Genomic DNA, 17,858 nt, shown 5'->3' on the forward strand with positions numbered 1-17,858 from the left:
GAGTGTACGCGTATGCGGAGGACTGAGGCGGAATAAGGGGAACCAGCTCGCATTCGCCGAGGCAGACGAAAAACCACCTAAAAACCATCCACAGACTGGCCGTCTCACCGGACCTCGCCGGGCGGATTCGTGCAGGGGACCCGCTTCGGAAAGCCGTGCGCTAGACCGATAGGCTAACCAGGCGGGCTTCGTTAATCATAGTGACATACAATGTTTTATATTTTGTATGTAGTAGTAAATCGTGTTAACAGTAACCATTGGTAATATTAATGTAGAAATAAAACAGAACATTTCAAAAATAAGAATCAAATTAACCCAAGTTGCAAGTAAATAACTTCAGTGTTACATTACTAGATACGTTGTTGGCAGCCTCGAAAGAACTCGAGGTTTGCGACTAACTACAACTATACCTACTTCTAAACCTATTGTTGCTACACTATTCTACATCATCCACACTAGTATGTGCGTGCCACGGCAATCCTCGAGTCAATGCGTGCCTGTGTGGTTGCCATAGCAGTCTTTCTTTTGTTTTTGTTGAAATTTCTCTTAATTAAATTCGTACGTGCCTATCATTATCTATAATTAAGGAAACGCTTCTTGTGAGCTGTTGACATTATTTTGATGTTCATAAGATCCACTTGATCTTGTAGACAGAAAGTTAAGCAGTAGCATTTAAATGTCCGATGTGGTGTCATTGACCTTAGTTCACAAGTTTTGGTCACTTACGATTGTTTGGAGATCTCATTCTTATTGTCTGCAGTCTCCCTCTACCTGAAAAAGGGTGCATCTGAGAACGGCATGATCAGCGGAACCTTCCTCTCTACATTCACAGATTGGCGTGTTAATACATCCAACTCTATACAGGTGTTTGGGATGTGGACCGTGACTTGTTGATAGGTGCACCACACCTCGAGTAGGGGCAATGCCGCGCAGTTTGAGCCTGCTCCTGATACTTGGGAGTAAGCCGTAAACACCCCCTGCAGTTCTCCTAGTGTCCCACTCAGACTGCCAAATTAGAGGATTACGGAGAGGTCCTCTTTCCGCACCGGGGCTGAAGAACATGTTTCGGAAGTTCGAAATAACTGAATAAAGAAAACGAACCAGCAGAAATGCATCATCAAACTGATTTATTTCAAAAGATTAGTTTCACTCCAACACTCACGCCATCTTCAGTTCCACTAAAGCCAAAAACGTACTTTCATTCCGTAGCCCATGTATCGTACAACCGGTATAATATTTGTTGCCGTGGACTGCTTACACCAGGAGTGTATACTCTGCAACATGCCGATAACACATGTGGTGGTTTGTTTTCTTTATTTATGTCATCAGGCGCTGTCCTATGTCCACGAGAACGTTGGACTTCTACAAATTCGTATTAACTGGCGAATTGGCTGTTCCTCCTGGGAGAAGCCAACAAAAAATTGCGGCTCAAGTTGTTGAAATAGTTACTGTTGCCACGGCTAGAATACCGCATGCAATTTGCAATCTTGAAGTAGTGCGCGAGTTGTGTCACGACAGCTGAACATTCCATGGTTCATCTTTCAAAAAATTCTGCGAACAATTGCGAACTGGTTTCTCTCAGCGGTTCTAGGCAGCCGTGAATGCAGGTTATCCTCACATTGAGCAAAATTTGCAAAATTCAACGTAAGCGAGGTGTTGCCCTCTCACCTGGAAATTAAAATGTCTTTTTTTGGATGATTTTATTCGTTATTTTTATTCCGCGCGCCTACAAAGTTTCATTGTCCTACGACCACTCCCTATTTCGTGGGGATCCCTCTCAACTACTGGCGAAAGTTTAGCTACAACAAGCGCCCAGTACGAAGACTGCCGACTATCGACATTACACCTGCACGAAGGATGGTAAGTAACGAAATTTTACTTTCCGTACTTCGGCAGTATAGTAGGAAGGTTATGTAATTAAATTTCTTGGCTATCTGGAGGTTTCAACGCTGCGAAATTTAGTGCTCATTGCCGCTATCTCGAACAGCAAGAACATTTGAAACGTCCCCTTAGAAAAATTATAAATGACTTTGCTTAAAGTGACACACAATATTTTTAGAACAACGCAATCTGACTTCCAATAATGCCTACAAAAGAATAGCCCTGACTAACAATAACCTATACCTTTCACGAATCGCTTACAAAAATCTTCGTTACTCGAGCTACTGCAATACAGCGAGCGCCAATACTGCCAGCTAAATGAAAGATTCTAACTACTGAAGCCACTAACTACTGATAGGTATAGTTAGCAAATGAAATATTTTGATAGAGAACAAACAATGTATTTACCTTAAATTTCTGAGAGATACCAGATGACACAATGATTAGTTTATTTGACAGCTACACGACTATATCATGACGCTACTAATGTGTGACCCAATTTACATTGTTGCTTTTGCGGTGTATCTGTTTTATATCTGCACAGTTTTTCTGAATTCTTCTGGAAAGGAAAACATGTTTTAGTAGTAAATTTTGTGGTATAGCTACGATGAGACAGCCTTTTTCGTAGAACAACAATACATTACAGTATAGTACTTTCTTGATCACGACACTGTACGTAATAACTACGATATCTATACGCATAGCATTTCACTTTTGTTTATTACGAGGTAAGTAGAACTTATGGACGGCGATAATTATGACATTTGGCACATTTTTACCGTTAAGTAATGACAGAGATTATCTTACAACAAGACGCACAGTTTAGCGCTACAGTACACGTATTTGAGTGGTTAATTTTGTACTTAAAACATTTAGTTTTAAAGATTTTTGAACCACAAAGATACAAAGAAAGTCTGCGGTGATACATTTCATTCTATTGCTGTAATCTGTAACGCTTGAGGGTATAATTACATTAACCCTCAGGAGGTACACGCCTACTTTGTGTGCTAAGCGTGTAGCGAGCGCTAGGAACCCTAGCTAATATGGTATTTGCTTATACAACTTTATATATCGGTACCATATTTCTCTAACACAGAATTACACAGCTATCTGATCATTTAACTGAGAGAGACAAACCTTTTTTTTTTTTGCTACGTCAGTGACACATGTTTACGCAATTACACAGTTGGATAACTTTACACTTATGAAATTGTATTTTGTCTGTACTCTGTGAACTCTTCATATTTTTTCGGAACCATTGTAATACTATGAGAGCTTTGAATGATGTATTTGGTATGGGATCATGATTTTTAAAGTACGTTTGTGGTAGATGACACTATTGAAATGAGCAGAGAATTTTTTTTTAAATTTTTGAAATTATTGCAGAAAGCTACGACGTTTTTGAGATTTGGCTGAGGTTTTCTGATGTTATTATTAAGATGGCAATGTGTATTATGCTGTTGAGGTATGTTTATGATCAATAAGCTGATGCTACCATATATGAGGAATATGATTACGTGTTTATATGTATATGAATAATGAATAGAAGTTAGGGACTCTGGTTTGTGAAAAAGGATGTTGGAAACCAAGAATCGTACTTTAAGAGTTATGAAACGTGTGTACATTCGTGAATGTATCACAATATCGGCGAAAAGTTTTTGGACACTGTTATATATATACGATTTAGTTTCGACACATGTTGTTGTTGTTGTGGTCTTCAGTCCTGAGACTGGTTTGATGCAGCTCTCCATGCTACTCTATCCTGTGCAAACTTCTTCATCTCCCAGTACTTACTGCAACCTACATCCTTTCGAATCTGCTTAGTGTATTCATCTTTTGGTCTCCCTCTACGATTTTTACCCTCCACGCTGCCCTCCAATGCTAAATTTGTGATCACTTGATGCCTCAGAACATGTCCTACCAACCGGTCCCTTCTTTTTGTCAAGTTGTGCCACAAACTCCTCTTCTCCCCAATTCTATTCAATACCTCCTCATTAGTTATGTCATCTACCCATATAATCTTCAGCATTCTTCTGTAGCACCACATTTCGAAAGCTTCTATTCTCTTCTTGTCCAAGCTATTTATCGTCCATCTTTCACTTCCATACATGGTTCCACTCCATACAAATACTTTCAGAAACGACTTCCTGACACTTAAATCTATACTCGATGTTAACAAATTTCCCTTCTTCAGAAACGCTTTCCTTGCCATTGCCAGTCTACATTTTATATCCTCTCTACTTCGACCATCATCAGTTATTTTCCTCCCTAAATAGCAAAACTCCTTTACTACTTTAAGTGTCTCATTTCCTAATCTAATTCCCTCAGCATCACCCGATTTAATTTGACTACATTCCTTTATCCTCGTTTTGCTTTTCTTGATGTTCATCTTATATCCTCCTTTCAAGACACTGTCCATTCCGTTCAACTGGTCTTCCAAGTCCTTTGCTGTCTCCGACAGAATTACAGTGTCATCGGCGAACCTCAAAGTTTTTATTTCTTCTCCATGGATTTTAATACCTACTCCGAATTTTTCTTTTGTTTCCTTTACTTCTTGCTCAATATACAGATTGAATAACATCGGAGAGAGGCTACAACCCTGTCGCACTACCTTCCCAACCAATGCTTCCCTTTCATGCCCCTCGACTTTTATAACTGCCATCTGGTTTCTGTACAAATTGTAAATAGCCTTACGCTCCCTGTATTTCACCCCTGCCACCTTCAGAATTTGAAAGAGAGTATTCCAGTTAACATTGTCAAAAGCTTTCTCTAAGTCTACAAATGCTAGAAATGTAGGTTTGCCTTTTCTTAATCTTTCTTCCAATATAAGTCGTGAGGTTAGTATTGCCTCACGTGTTTCAACATTTCTGCGGAATCCAAGCTGATCTTCCCCAAGGTCCGCTTCTACCAGTTTTTCCATTCGTCTGTAAATAATTAGCGTTAGTATTTTGCAGCTGTGACTTATTAAACTGCTTTCTTTGGGATTGGAATTATTATATTCTTCTTGAAGTCTGAGGGTATTTCGCCTGTCTTATACATCTTGCTCTCCAGCTGGTAGAGTTTTGTCAGGACTGGCTCTCCCAAGGCCGTAAGTAGTTCTAATGGAATGTTGTCTACTCCCGGGGCCTTGTTTCGACTCAGGTCTTTCATTGCTCTGTCAAACTCTTCACGCAGTATCTTATCTCCCATTTTGTCTTCATATACGTCGTCTTCCATTTCCATAATATTGTCCTCAAGTAGGTCGCCTTGTATAGACCTTCTATATACTCCTTCCACCTTTCTGCTTTCCCTTCTTTGCTTAGAACTGGGTTTCCATCTGAGCTCTTGATATTCATACAAGTGGCTCTCTTTTCTCCAAAGGTCTCTTTAATTTGTCTGTAGGCAGTATCTATCTTACCCCTAGTGAGATAAGCCTCTACATCCTTACATTTGTCCTCTAGCCATAGCTGCTTAGCCATTTTGCACTTCCTGGCGATCTCATTTTTAAGACGTTTGTATTCCTTTTTGCTTGCTTCACTTACTGCATTTTTATATTTTCTCCTTTCATCAATTAAAATCAATATTTCTTCTGTTGCTCAAGGATTTCTACTAGCCCTCATCTTTTTACCTATTTGATCCTCTGCTGCCTTCACTATTTCATCCCTCAAAGCTACCCATTCTTCTTCTACTGTATTTCTTTCCCCCATTCCTGTCAATTGTTCCCTTATGCTCTCCCTGAAACTCTGTGCAAGCTCTGGTTTAGTCAGTTTATCCAGGTCCCATCTCATTAAAATTCCCACCTTTTCGCAGTTTTTTCGGTTTTAATCTACAGTTCATAACCAATAGATTGTGGTCAGAGTCCACATCTGCCCCTGGAAATGAATCCTGGTTCCTAAATCTCTGTCTTACCATTATATAATCTATCTGATACCTTTTAGTATCTCCAGGATTCTTCCATGTATACAACCTTCTTTTATGATTCTTGAACCAAGTATTAGCTATGATTAAGTTATGCTCTGTGCAAAATTCTACCAGACGGCTTCCTCTTTCATTTCTTCCTCCCAATCCATATTCACCTACTATGTTTCCTTCTCTCCCTTTTCCTACTGACGAATTGCAGTCACCCATGACTATTAAATTTTCGTCTCCCTTCACTACCTGAATAATTTCTTTTATCTCATCATACATTTCCTCGATTTCTTCATCATCTGCAGAGCTAGTTGGCATATAAACTTGTACTACTGTAGTAGGCGTGGGCTTTGTGTCTATTTTGGCCATAATAATGCTTTCACTATGCTGTTTGTAGTAGCTTACCCGCACTCCTGTTTTTTTGTTTTTTATTCGTGATTAAACCTACTCCTGCATTACCCCTATTCGATTTTGTATTTATAAGCCTGTATTCACCTGACCAAAAGTCTTGTACCTCCTGCCACCGAACTTCACTAATTCCCACTATGTCTAACTTTAACCTATCCATTTCCCTTTTTAAATTTTCTAACCTACCTGCCCGATTAGGGGATCTGACATTCCATGCTCCGATCCGTAGATCGCCAGTTTTCTTTCTCCTGATAAGGACGTCCTCTTGAGTAGTCGCCGCCCGGAGATCCGAATGGGGGACTATTTTACCCCCGGAATATTTTACCCAAGAGGACGCCATCATCATTTAATCATACAGTAAAGCTGCATGCCCTCGGGAAAAATTACGGCCGTAGTTTCCCCTTGTTTTCAGCCGTTCGCAGTACCAGCACAGCAAGGCCGTTTTGGTTATTATTGCAAGGCCAGATCAGTCAATCATCCAGACTGTTGCCCCTGCAACTACTGAAAAGGCTGCTGCCCCTCTTCAGGAACCACACGTTTGTCTGGCCTCTCGACAGATACCCCTCCGTTGTGGTTGTACCTACGGTACGGCTATCTGTATCGCTGAGGCGCGCAAGCCTTCCCACCAACGGCAAGGTCCATGGTTCATGGGGGGTTTTTTCTACACATTTGTAACGTAAATTGTCGACCTGTGAAATTTTTTATGAAACTGTCACTGTGGCGCAAACTGCTGTCGTAAATATTTCGGTAAGAAAGATAAGTGACCTTGATGTAATGCATTATGGGCGCCCAGCAGTGCCAGTCGCCTGGAGAAAAAGCCATCAGTTGGAAAAAAGAGGCCATTAACCTCGCTATTGACATTTCTTTGTAGAAAGCAGTTCAAATAAGACACGCTCATACCAGAAACATATAATTACGGTTTGCAGCTTGTACTTTCTGGTATATACTGAAATGACTAATGAAATGATGAGAAACATTTCACGTCTACTGTCTTGCTAGTTGAGAAATTTTTTTACTCATTATGGAATGCCATATAGCTAGTGAATGACGTTTCACGCCGTGCTTGAGGTATTTATTTGCTCATTTTGTTTAATATCTAGTTTCTAGTTGCACTACATTATTGGTTCAAATAAAACTGAGCACTGTGGGACTTAACTGCTGTGGTCATCAGTCCCCAATAACTTAGAACTACTTAAACCTAACTAACCTAGTGACATCACACTCATCCATGTCCGAGGCAGGATTCGAACCTGCGACCGTAGCGGTCGCGCGGTTCCAGACTGTAGCACCTAGAACCGCATGGTCACCTTGGCTGGCGATTAAAATAAAATTTAATAGATGTACTAATATCACTATTTTCTGTCTACAGACCCAGCAAAGAATAATTTTATGATGTACTTTCTTAGAAAAGAGAGCGCAAACAGACATTTCCCTTCACAGGAATTGCATACATAATTTTTTCAACAATTTTGTAAGTTTTTTTGCAGAGTAAGTTTTTGTGATGCAACACTCTAGTGTTAAGATCTGACATAGGTGTTAGAAATTTCCAATTTTTACTGTAATATATTTTCTGCTTGAGCTTTGTCATGTTTAGGTATAAGTCATAGCATTTGCTGCTGCTGTTTTCCAGGCATAGTGCTACTGAATTTTACTTTGTATTACTCTGTTAAGCCAGTTTTACTATTGATTTATATTTCTTGTTGCTCCACTTTGGTTCATATTATTTGTAAGGTTGCATTTGCTCAGCTAATTTAGATTTACTGCTGCTAGCTTTGCCAATTTGCATTTTTTGTCATTGCTGTTTGTGTTAATTGTTTTGTGCTGCTGCATTGCCTCGTCCCTTAGTATACATATCTGAGCTCAGTAGATTTAAGTTAGCTTAAGAGGGGGTAGACTATATAAGAAACTAACTATGAAGAATATGGAAAGAATGCATTGAGGAGTTACATGAAAAAGATTTGGGTAAAAATCAATATTGTACAAAGAGAAATATTTATTTTGAAAAAGGATATGAACAAAACAGTAGGGCTAAGGACAACAGGCTTAGATAGGATTTTTTTTTTTTGGGGGGGGGGGGGGGGAGCAAATGTTGAAATAAGAGGGAAGATCTATGGAATGAAGTTTTGGGTTGGACTGCAGCACCAGACATCTCACTGAAAACAAACCCTGTCCTTTCCCTTTGTGTTATTCCGCTATGTGTTTGTGTACCCTAGTGTATTTGTGTTCTTCCTGTCTTTATGTGTTTATCTGATAAGAGTTATGTTGTAGAATTTTTCTAATACTATGTTATTTACTTTGTAAAGATGGTTAGACATTATTAATTCTGTAATATTTCAATGCTCATATACGAAATTAATGTTTCGAAAACTATTCTCATTATTTTATTTATTTACTTATGTCATAATTCCTGTAACACTGATGTATCTGTTTATTTCTATTCTTTTGTAAAGTCTGTATTACTGCAAACGGTATGTGTATTATTATGTTTTTTAATGATGTTTTCTGTATCTTTGTGATTGTATTCTCATGTTATAAAATTGTAATTGACACCAGTTCATCAAATTAAGTAACTTGTAAGCATTCATTTCAGTGCACTCATTTCTGTTGGTCACAGTATATGCACAATATGTGACAAGTTGGGACTGTTAGTGTTTGCACGTGTGTTAATAATTCAGAAAGGGACTGGTTAAGAGCATTGCTGGTCCTAAGGACAATTTCAAAAACTTTGTGAGTGCCCAAGTGGTGGTTTATGGATATGCTATATTGTCCGCAAGACTCTTCAGTGGTGATTGGGCACCTGCACAGTCGCCACAGATGGCTGCTGGCCATCTCTACAAGGACAGGACGGCAGTGGGTCTGCACCTTTGATGGCCCACCAATACCATTATTTCTACAAGGACTGCAATGGGTCTACACCTCTGGTGGCCCACCAATACCACAATCTCTACCAGGAATACAGTGGGTCTACTCTGTGATGACCTACCTACAAATATTCTTCAAAACTTCGACTGACTCTGCTGTGGGTTTACTCTGTTGTGGCCCATTACCTGTCTGCATGTCAAGAGTCACCTCTGTCTGTCCGTTGAAGGACAATACTACTTCTTCAAGACTGCATGGAAATCCACTACTTCTGTGTGCATTTTCTTTTACTGCTCAGACTTTGAGAAAAACACAGCAATTTTACTGTGAGAAAATCTTTGCTTTTGACCAAAGTATATCAATAAGTGTGTGCATTTGATACTTTCTTATTGTAATTATGAAAAAATTTTTCAAAACTGTATTGGCCACTGCCTAAAACAATGTGTAAAATTTTTTGTGGGGGGCTTGGGGGCTATGTATGTAGGCTGTTTAGGTTTTTATATTGGTAACGCCACGTAGCGATCTGTGTAAAAATCACTGGCTGTGCTGTGTGCAGTCTGTGGCTGGTTTGCATTGTTGGAATACTCCCTATTGTAGTGTTGGGCAGCTGGATGTGAACAGCTCGTAGTATTGCGCAGTTGGAGGTTAGCCGCCAGCAGTGGTGTATGTGGGGAGGGAGATGGCAGAGTTTTGAGGGCGGATGATCTGCACGTGTGTCCATCAGAGACAGTAAATTTGTAAGATTGGATGTCATGAACTGATATATATATATAATGACTTTTGAACACTATTAAGGTAAATACATTGTTTGTTCTCTATCAAAATCTTCCATTTGCTAACTATGCCTATCAGTAGATAGTGACTTCAGTAGTTAGAATCTTTTATTTAGCTGGTAGTATTGGCGCTCGCTGTATTGCAGTAGTTCGAGTAACCAAGATTTTTGTGAGGTAAGTGTTTCATGAAAGGTATAGGTTATTGTTAGTCAGGGCCATCCTTTTGTAGGGATTATTGAAAGTCAGATGCGTTGCGCTAAAAATATTGTGTCTCAGTTTAAGCACAGTCATTTATAATTTTTGTTTAAGGGAACGTTTCACATTTCCAACGCTGAAGTGGGAGTGGGCATGGCTGCAACATTATACGCTGCTTTCTCTCTACGTCAGTAATGGTGACGGACCTGTGCGGTGTGCCAGTCTATCGGCAACCAATGACGACGTGTTGTTAATGAGTGAGATTTCTGCAGAAAATGCAATATTTGCTTAAAAATTTTCATGCCCTGTTTCGGTTCCTTAGAAGCTGAGTTTACAGAAACATTAAGAATTATAATAATTATTTTTTTCCCTTCTATCTGAGAGGTCAAATAGTACTTTTCATAGATGTAGGTTTAAAAATGATCTAGTTGTTTTTCGGTAATGATTTATTTAAAAAAAACTTTCAGCCACTATTATAGTTTTCAAAAACACTGAAACGCTTTTTTTTAAATTTATGAAAGAGAAACAAAATACCGATTGTTGTAGTTCTAGCTTCAAAATTGTTTTAATAGCGACATATCTTCAAAAAACCTTTCATCCTCTAATTTTGAAACATCAATTATTAAGCGATGTCTGCAGTATAAGATTAACACCATCTCCTAATTTAAAGCTTCTATTCTTAGCGGTTTGGACTGGCTGACGATGAGTCAGTCAGTGAGTCAGTCAAGATAGTTCCTTTAATATATAAAAATATACACGTAGTTGCTAGGGGCATAAATACAGTAATGGGGGCGCCAGGGCAAGTACACGCCCTAGCTGATTAAAAGTATCCGTATACCCCTACGTAATGCGAAATTGTGCACTAGGTGTCACGAGAGGCAGACCCACTATCGTAACACAAGGCAGCGAGTATTAAGTTGTCAGTAAAGAAGCAGTAACAGCAGAATGCATCGATCAGGAGCACAGTGGCTTTTTGAACGTGAACCAGTCATTGGATGTCATCTGAGGAACAGAACAATCAGGGACAACCCAGCCTTTCTAAAGTTGCCTGAGGTGTCTGTTGGTGATGTCACTGTGAAGTGGGAACGTGAAGGAACAACCACAGGTAAACCAAGACAATACAGACCTCAAGTACTGACAGACAGGGGCCGTCGAGCATTGTTGGAGATGGTTCTGAAAAACCACGTGAAATCGGCGGGAAGAATGATTAATGAGTTGCAAAGTCCTACCAAAAGTCCAACTAAGATAAGTTCTGTCCCTAGGGAGTTAAAAAAGAATGGTGTACAATGGTCAAATAGCTCCTCAATCTCATATTTCTGTAGCCAACGATAATATGGTGGCACTAATTTACATTTCGTGCAACTGTCTGAGCGTCATGATCATCCTCATCTTAATGCGGCTGTTAGACGCGTTAACATGGGGCTGGAGAAGGCACTGACGGCAAAAGGCGCGGGTCACATTTCAGTGGTGCCAGTTGACTCTATCAGTAGATCGGGTTTCACTAGGCATGGCCTGCACTTCAATAGGTACGGGAAGGGGAGGCTGGCAAAGCCTATAGTTGACTGTGCAGTGGGTGGTGGTGAGATCACTCACGGAAAAATTCCTATGGTAGATGTTGTTAGAGCTGCACCTTTTTTTAGATTGAAGTCAGCTGATAGCATACCTGCTTAAAGGAAGTCCCTCTAACTAAGGAATCACCTTCAGAGGACGTCATGTTTCCCAGTAGAGAAGGAATTAGCACATTTCAACAAAATATAGAAGAGATAAAGTTAGTAAACTGCTTATAGATGTTGACTCTGAAATTATTGGTACATCGTAGCACCGCTTAAATAATATAACAATTCAGAGGCTTCCTTTACCAGGAAACAGATTAGCTGGCTGTTTTTTAAGGAGTTCCTTGTGGGGTGGGACAGTGGCCACGTACGTAAAAACAGTATTTCATTTGAGTCCATACAAGTATCGTGCCACTGCACTGAACAGATATTTGAATGCTGTGCAGGGGCAGTTGAATTTAGTGAAACTAAACTTCTAATTGTTGTTGTTTATAGGTCCCCTAACTCTGGTTTCAGAGCATTTCTGCTCAAGCTAGAGACATTTCTTCAGTCACCTTACAGGAATTGCAAAAATTTGTTATATGCGGTGACTTCAATATGAATATTGTATATGATGGTACAACAAAAAGGATGTTGGTAGATCTCCTAAATTCATCTGATCTGATGCACACTGTGTTTTTTTCCAACAATTGTGGCCCAGTGACAATGCCGTCGTTGTTTGGGAACTGAAATGCATGAATGGCTGCAAAACTCTCCAAGTAGCCGAACATAACCATTTCTAGTCAATGATCGGTTCAGGTGGACCAGAGAACTCAGTCCACTCCACGTAAACAAAGCCCACACCATTACGGAGCCACCACCAGCTTGCACAGTGCCTTGCTGACAACTAGGGTCCATGGCATTGTGAGGTCTGCGACACACTCGAATCTTGACTCATCTGACTAGGCGGCAGTTTTACAGTTGTCTAAAAACCAACCGATAGGGTCACGAAGCCAGGGGGACGGCGCAGCAGGAGATGTCGTGCTGTTAGCAAAGGCACTCTTGTCGGTCGTCTGCCGCCAAAGCACTTCAACGTCAGATTTCGCCTCACTCTCCTAACGGACACATTCGTAGTACGTTTCATACTGATTTCTGCGATTATTTCACGCAATGTTGCTTACCTGATAGCACTGACAACTCTATGCAAACGATCTTGCTCTCGGTCATCCGTGGTGAGAGGTAATGCCTGAAATTTGATATTATCGGCACCTTCTTGGCACTGCTGATCTGGAAATTCGTTAACGATTTACGAAATGGAATGTTCCATGCGTCTAGCTCCACCTACCATTCCGCGCTCAAAGTCTGTTGATTCCCGTCGTGCAGTCTTAATCACGTCGGAAACCTTTCCTTATTAATCAACTGAGTTCAAATAACGGCTCTGCCAACGCACTGCCCTTTTATGTCTTGTACAAAGAACGAAACTTGTCTAACTTGAAAGGGGAAACCAGATGGCGCTAAGGTTGGCCCGCTAGATGCCGCTGCCATAGGTGAAACGGATGTCAACTGCGTTCTTTTTTTTTTTTTAATATGAACCCCAATTTTTATTACATATTCATGTAGAACATAAAGAAATATGAATGTTTCAGTTGAACCACTTTCTTCGCTTTGTGATAGATGGCGCTGTAAAAGTCACAAACATATCGCTCACAATTTTAGACGCACAGTTGATAACAGCTAGTTTTTTTTAAAATTAAAATACATAACGCAGGTACGTTTGAACATTTTATTTCGGTTGTTCCAATGTGATAAATGTACCTTTGTGAACTTATTATTTCTGAGAACGCATTCTGTTACAGTGTGATTACCTGTAAATACCACATTAATGCAATAAATGCTCAAAATAATGTCCGTCCAACTCAGTGCATTTGACAATACGTGTAATGACATTCAACACCGAGTAGTTCGCCTTCCGTAACGTTCGCACATGCATTGAAAATGCGCTGACGCATGTTGTCAGGCGTTGTCGGTGGATCACGATAGCAAAAATCCTTGACGTCAGATCCGGTGAACGTGCGAGCCATTTTTCACGCTTCGACGTCCAATCCACCTGTCATGAAATATGCTATTCAATACCGCTTCAACCGCACGCAAGCTATGTGCCGGACATCCATTATGTTGGAAGTACATCGCCATTCTGTGATGCAGTGAACCATCTTGTAGTAACATCGGTAGAACATTACGTAGGAAATCAGCATACATTGCATCATTTAGATTGCCATCAATAAAATGGGGGCCAATTATCTTTCCTCCCATAATGCCGCACATACATTAACCCGCCAAATTTGCTGATGTTCCACTTGTCACAGCCATCGTGGATTTTCCGTTGCCCAATAGTGTTGTGCATATTATGCCGGTTTACGTTACCGCTGTTGGTGAATGACGCTTCGTCACTAAATAGAAAGCGTGCAGAAAATCTGCTATTGTCCTGTAATTTCTCTTGTGCCCAGTGGCAGAACTGTACACGACGTTCAAAGTCGTCCCATCCAATTCCTGCTGCATAGAAATATGCTACGGGTGCAATCGATATTGATGTAGGATTCTCAACACCGACATTTTTGAGAGTCCCGATTCTCACGAAATTTGTCTGCTACTGATGTGGGGATTAACCGCGACAGTAGCTACTTGGGCATGATCATTTGTTGCAAGTCGTGGTTGACGTTTCACATGTGGCTGAACACTTTCTGTTTCCTTAAATAATGTAACTATCCGGCAAACGGTCCGGACACTTGGATGATGTCATCCAGAATACCGAGCAGCATACATAGCACACGCCCGTTGGGCATTTTGATCACAATAGCCATACATCAACATGATATCGATCTTTTACGCAACAGGTAAATGGTCGATTTTAACACGGGTATTGTATTATGAAGCAAATACCGTGCGCACTGGCGGAATGTTACGTGATAGCACGTACTTATACATTTGTGACTATTACAGCGCCATCTATCACAAAGCGAAGAAAGTGGTCCAACTAAAACATTCATCTTTCTTTACGTACTACACGAGTATGTAATAAAAAATGGGGGTTCCTATTTAAAAAAAAAAAAACGCCTTTGATATCCGTTTGACCTATGGCAGCGGCATGTAGCGGGCCAGCCATAGCGCCATCTGGTTTCCCCCTTCAAGCTATAAGAGTTTATTCTTTGTAGTTTTTTCGTTTGGTGCTTATTTCGTGGGATGTTTGGCCGATAAACAGGTATTAATTGGACAAATATATTATACTAGAACTGACATGTGATTACATTTTCACGCAATGTGTTTGGCTGCATAGATCCTGAGAAATCAGTACCCAGAACAACCACCTTTGGCCATAATAACGGCCTTGATACGCCTGCTCATTGAATCAAAGAGAGCTTGGATGGCGGGTACAGGTACAGCTGCCCATGCAGCTTCAACACGATACCACAGTTCACCAAAAGTAGTGACTGGCGTATTGTGAAGAGTCAGTTGCTCGGCCACCATTGACCAGACGTTTTCAATTGGTGAGAGATATGGAGAATGTGCTGGCCAGGGCAGCAGTCGAACATTTTCTGTATCTAGAAAGGCCTGTACAGCACCTGCAACATGCGGTCGTGCATTATCCTGCTGAAATGTAGGGGTTCGCAGGGATCGAATGAAGGGTAGAGCCACGGGTGGTAACACATCTGAAATGTAACGTCCACTGTTCAAAGTGCCGTCAATGCAAACAAGAGGTTACCGAGGCGTGTAACTAATGGCACCCCATATCATCATGCCTGGTGATACGCCAGTATGGCGATGACGAATAGACGCCTCCAATGTGCGTTCCGCGTGATGTCGCCAAACACGAATGTGACCATCATGACGCTGTAAACAGAAGCTGGAATGATCCGAAAAAATGACGTTTTGTCATTCGTTCCCCAGGTTCGTCGTTGAGTACACCATCGCAGGCGCTCCTGTCTGTGATGCAGCGTCAAGGGTAACCGCAACCATGGTCTCCGAGCTGATAGTCCATGTTGCAGCAAACGTCGTCGAACTTTTCGTGCAGATGGTTGTTTCTTACAAACGTCCCCATCTGTTGACTCAGGAATCGAGACGTGGCTGCACGATCCGTTACAGCCATGCGGATAAGATTCCTGTCATCCCGACTGCTAGTGATACGAGGCCGTTGGGATCCAGCACGGCGTTCCGTATTACCCTCCTGAACCCACCGATTCCATATTCGGCTAACAGCCATTGCCCTTCGACCAACGCGAGCAGCAATGTCGCGATACGATAAACCGCAATCGCGATAGGCTACAGTCCGACCTATATCAAAGTCGGAAACGCGATGCTACGCATTTCTCTTCCTTACCTGAGGCATCGCAACGACGCGTCACCAGGCAACGCCGGTCAACTGCTGTTTGTGTATGAGATTCGGTTGGAAACTTTCCTCATGTCAGCACGTTGTAGGTGTCGCCACCGGCGCCAACCTTGTGTGAATGCTCTGAAAAGCTATTAATTTGCTTATCACATTATCTTCTTCCTGTCAGTTAAATGTCGCGTCTGTAGCACGTCATCTTCGTGGTGTAGCAATTTTAATGACTTGTGTGTGTGTGTGGTCTTTCAAAAATAAAAGCTCCTCTGGATTTGATGGTGTTTCCCCGGTAGAAAACTAAAGACTTGTACTCATGCCGTTACTGCTGCCTTTTCTGAAACTGTTAACCTCCTCTATAACAAAGGTGATAGAGATGGCAATAGCCGCACAGGATTAGCCTAGCGGTCTAAGCGCTGCAGTCATGGACTGTGCGGCTGATCCCAGCGGAGGTTCGAGTCCCCCCTCGGGCATGGGTGTGTGTGTTTGTCCTTAGTATAATTTAGATTATGTAGTGTGTAAGTTTAGGGACTGATGACCTCAGCAGTTCAATACCATAAGATTTCACACACATTTGAACATTTTTAGAGATGTCAATAACTACCGATATGTTTCAGTAACGATATCGTTTTCCAAAATTTTTGTGAAGGTGGTGTATTCTAGGTTACTACGTCACATGAGCAACAATAATATCGCCGGTAAATCTCAGTTTGGAATTGAAAAGGGTTTCTCTACAGAAAACATTTACACATTCTTTCGCCAAATTTTACAGGCATTAAATAACTAAATAGCGACAGTTGGTATTTTATATGACTTACCTAAGTCATTTGTCTATGCGAATCACAATGTTCTCCTCATATACATCTACATCTAAATGGTTATTCTGCAACTCACACTTAAGCACCTGGCAGAGGGTTCAGCAAACCACCTTCCGGTTATTCTTCTACCGTTCTACTCCCGAAAAGAGCGCGGGAAAAAACGAAGGCTTCAATCTTTCCAGGCAAACTCCGATTTCTCTTATTTTATTTCTCTCCATATCAACAAAGTATCTTCACATTGGAAGGAGAAATTTGATGATTGAAATTTCGTGAAAAGATTTCGCCTTTGTTTTAAAGATTACCACCCGAACTCGCATATGATGTCCGTGATACTTTCTCCATTATTTTCCGATAATGCAAAACATGCTGCCCTTCTCTGAGCTTTTCAAATGCCTTCCGTCAATACCAGTTGGTCAGGATTGCCGGCCGCGGTGGCCGTGCGCTTCTAGGCACTTCAGTCCGGAACCGCGTGACTGCTACGGTCGCAGGTTCGAATCCTGCCTCGGACGTGGATGTGTGTGATGTCATTAGGTTAGTTAGGTTTAAGTAGTTCTAAGTTCTAGGGGACTGATGACCTCAGATGTTGAGTCCCATAGTGCTCAGAACCATTTTTTTGTGTGGATTCCATACCGCGCAGCAATACTGAAAAAACTTCTCCTTGACAACTCATTCTACTCTGTAGAAGAAGTCCTGTTCTAGTCACATGTTGCAGTTGGCGGGTAGCAGTTACTAACACATCTGTTAAATAACAAAAAAACTTGTAAATGGTCAGCATGTATCCACGTTTACGTATGAATGTGTAATGTGAATGTAGAACTCATTCCACAACCTTACAATTAATAGTACAAATGACCCATGGAACATGAAAGTAACTAACTACCTAGCAAAATCTTAAAAAAACTACGGAATGCATTAGGAGTGTGGAGCAACATTAGCAGGCAGAACGTGAACCAACAACACATCTGAGTTTCGTCAATCCGTGATACGCAAAACATAGCATCAAATCGACTACACTGTTTAGCGGACACATTAATTACAGAAAAATCATAATGCTACAAATTACACATTCTCGGTTCTCTTACAACATTTCTGTGCCGGCCGATGTGGACGAGCGGTTCTAGACGCTTCA

Source organism: Schistocerca gregaria, chromosome 6 (assembly GCF_023897955.1).
Source record: "Schistocerca gregaria isolate iqSchGreg1 chromosome 6, iqSchGreg1.2, whole genome shotgun sequence".
In the NCBI taxonomy this organism is placed as follows: domain Eukaryota; kingdom Metazoa; phylum Arthropoda; class Insecta; order Orthoptera; family Acrididae; genus Schistocerca; species Schistocerca gregaria.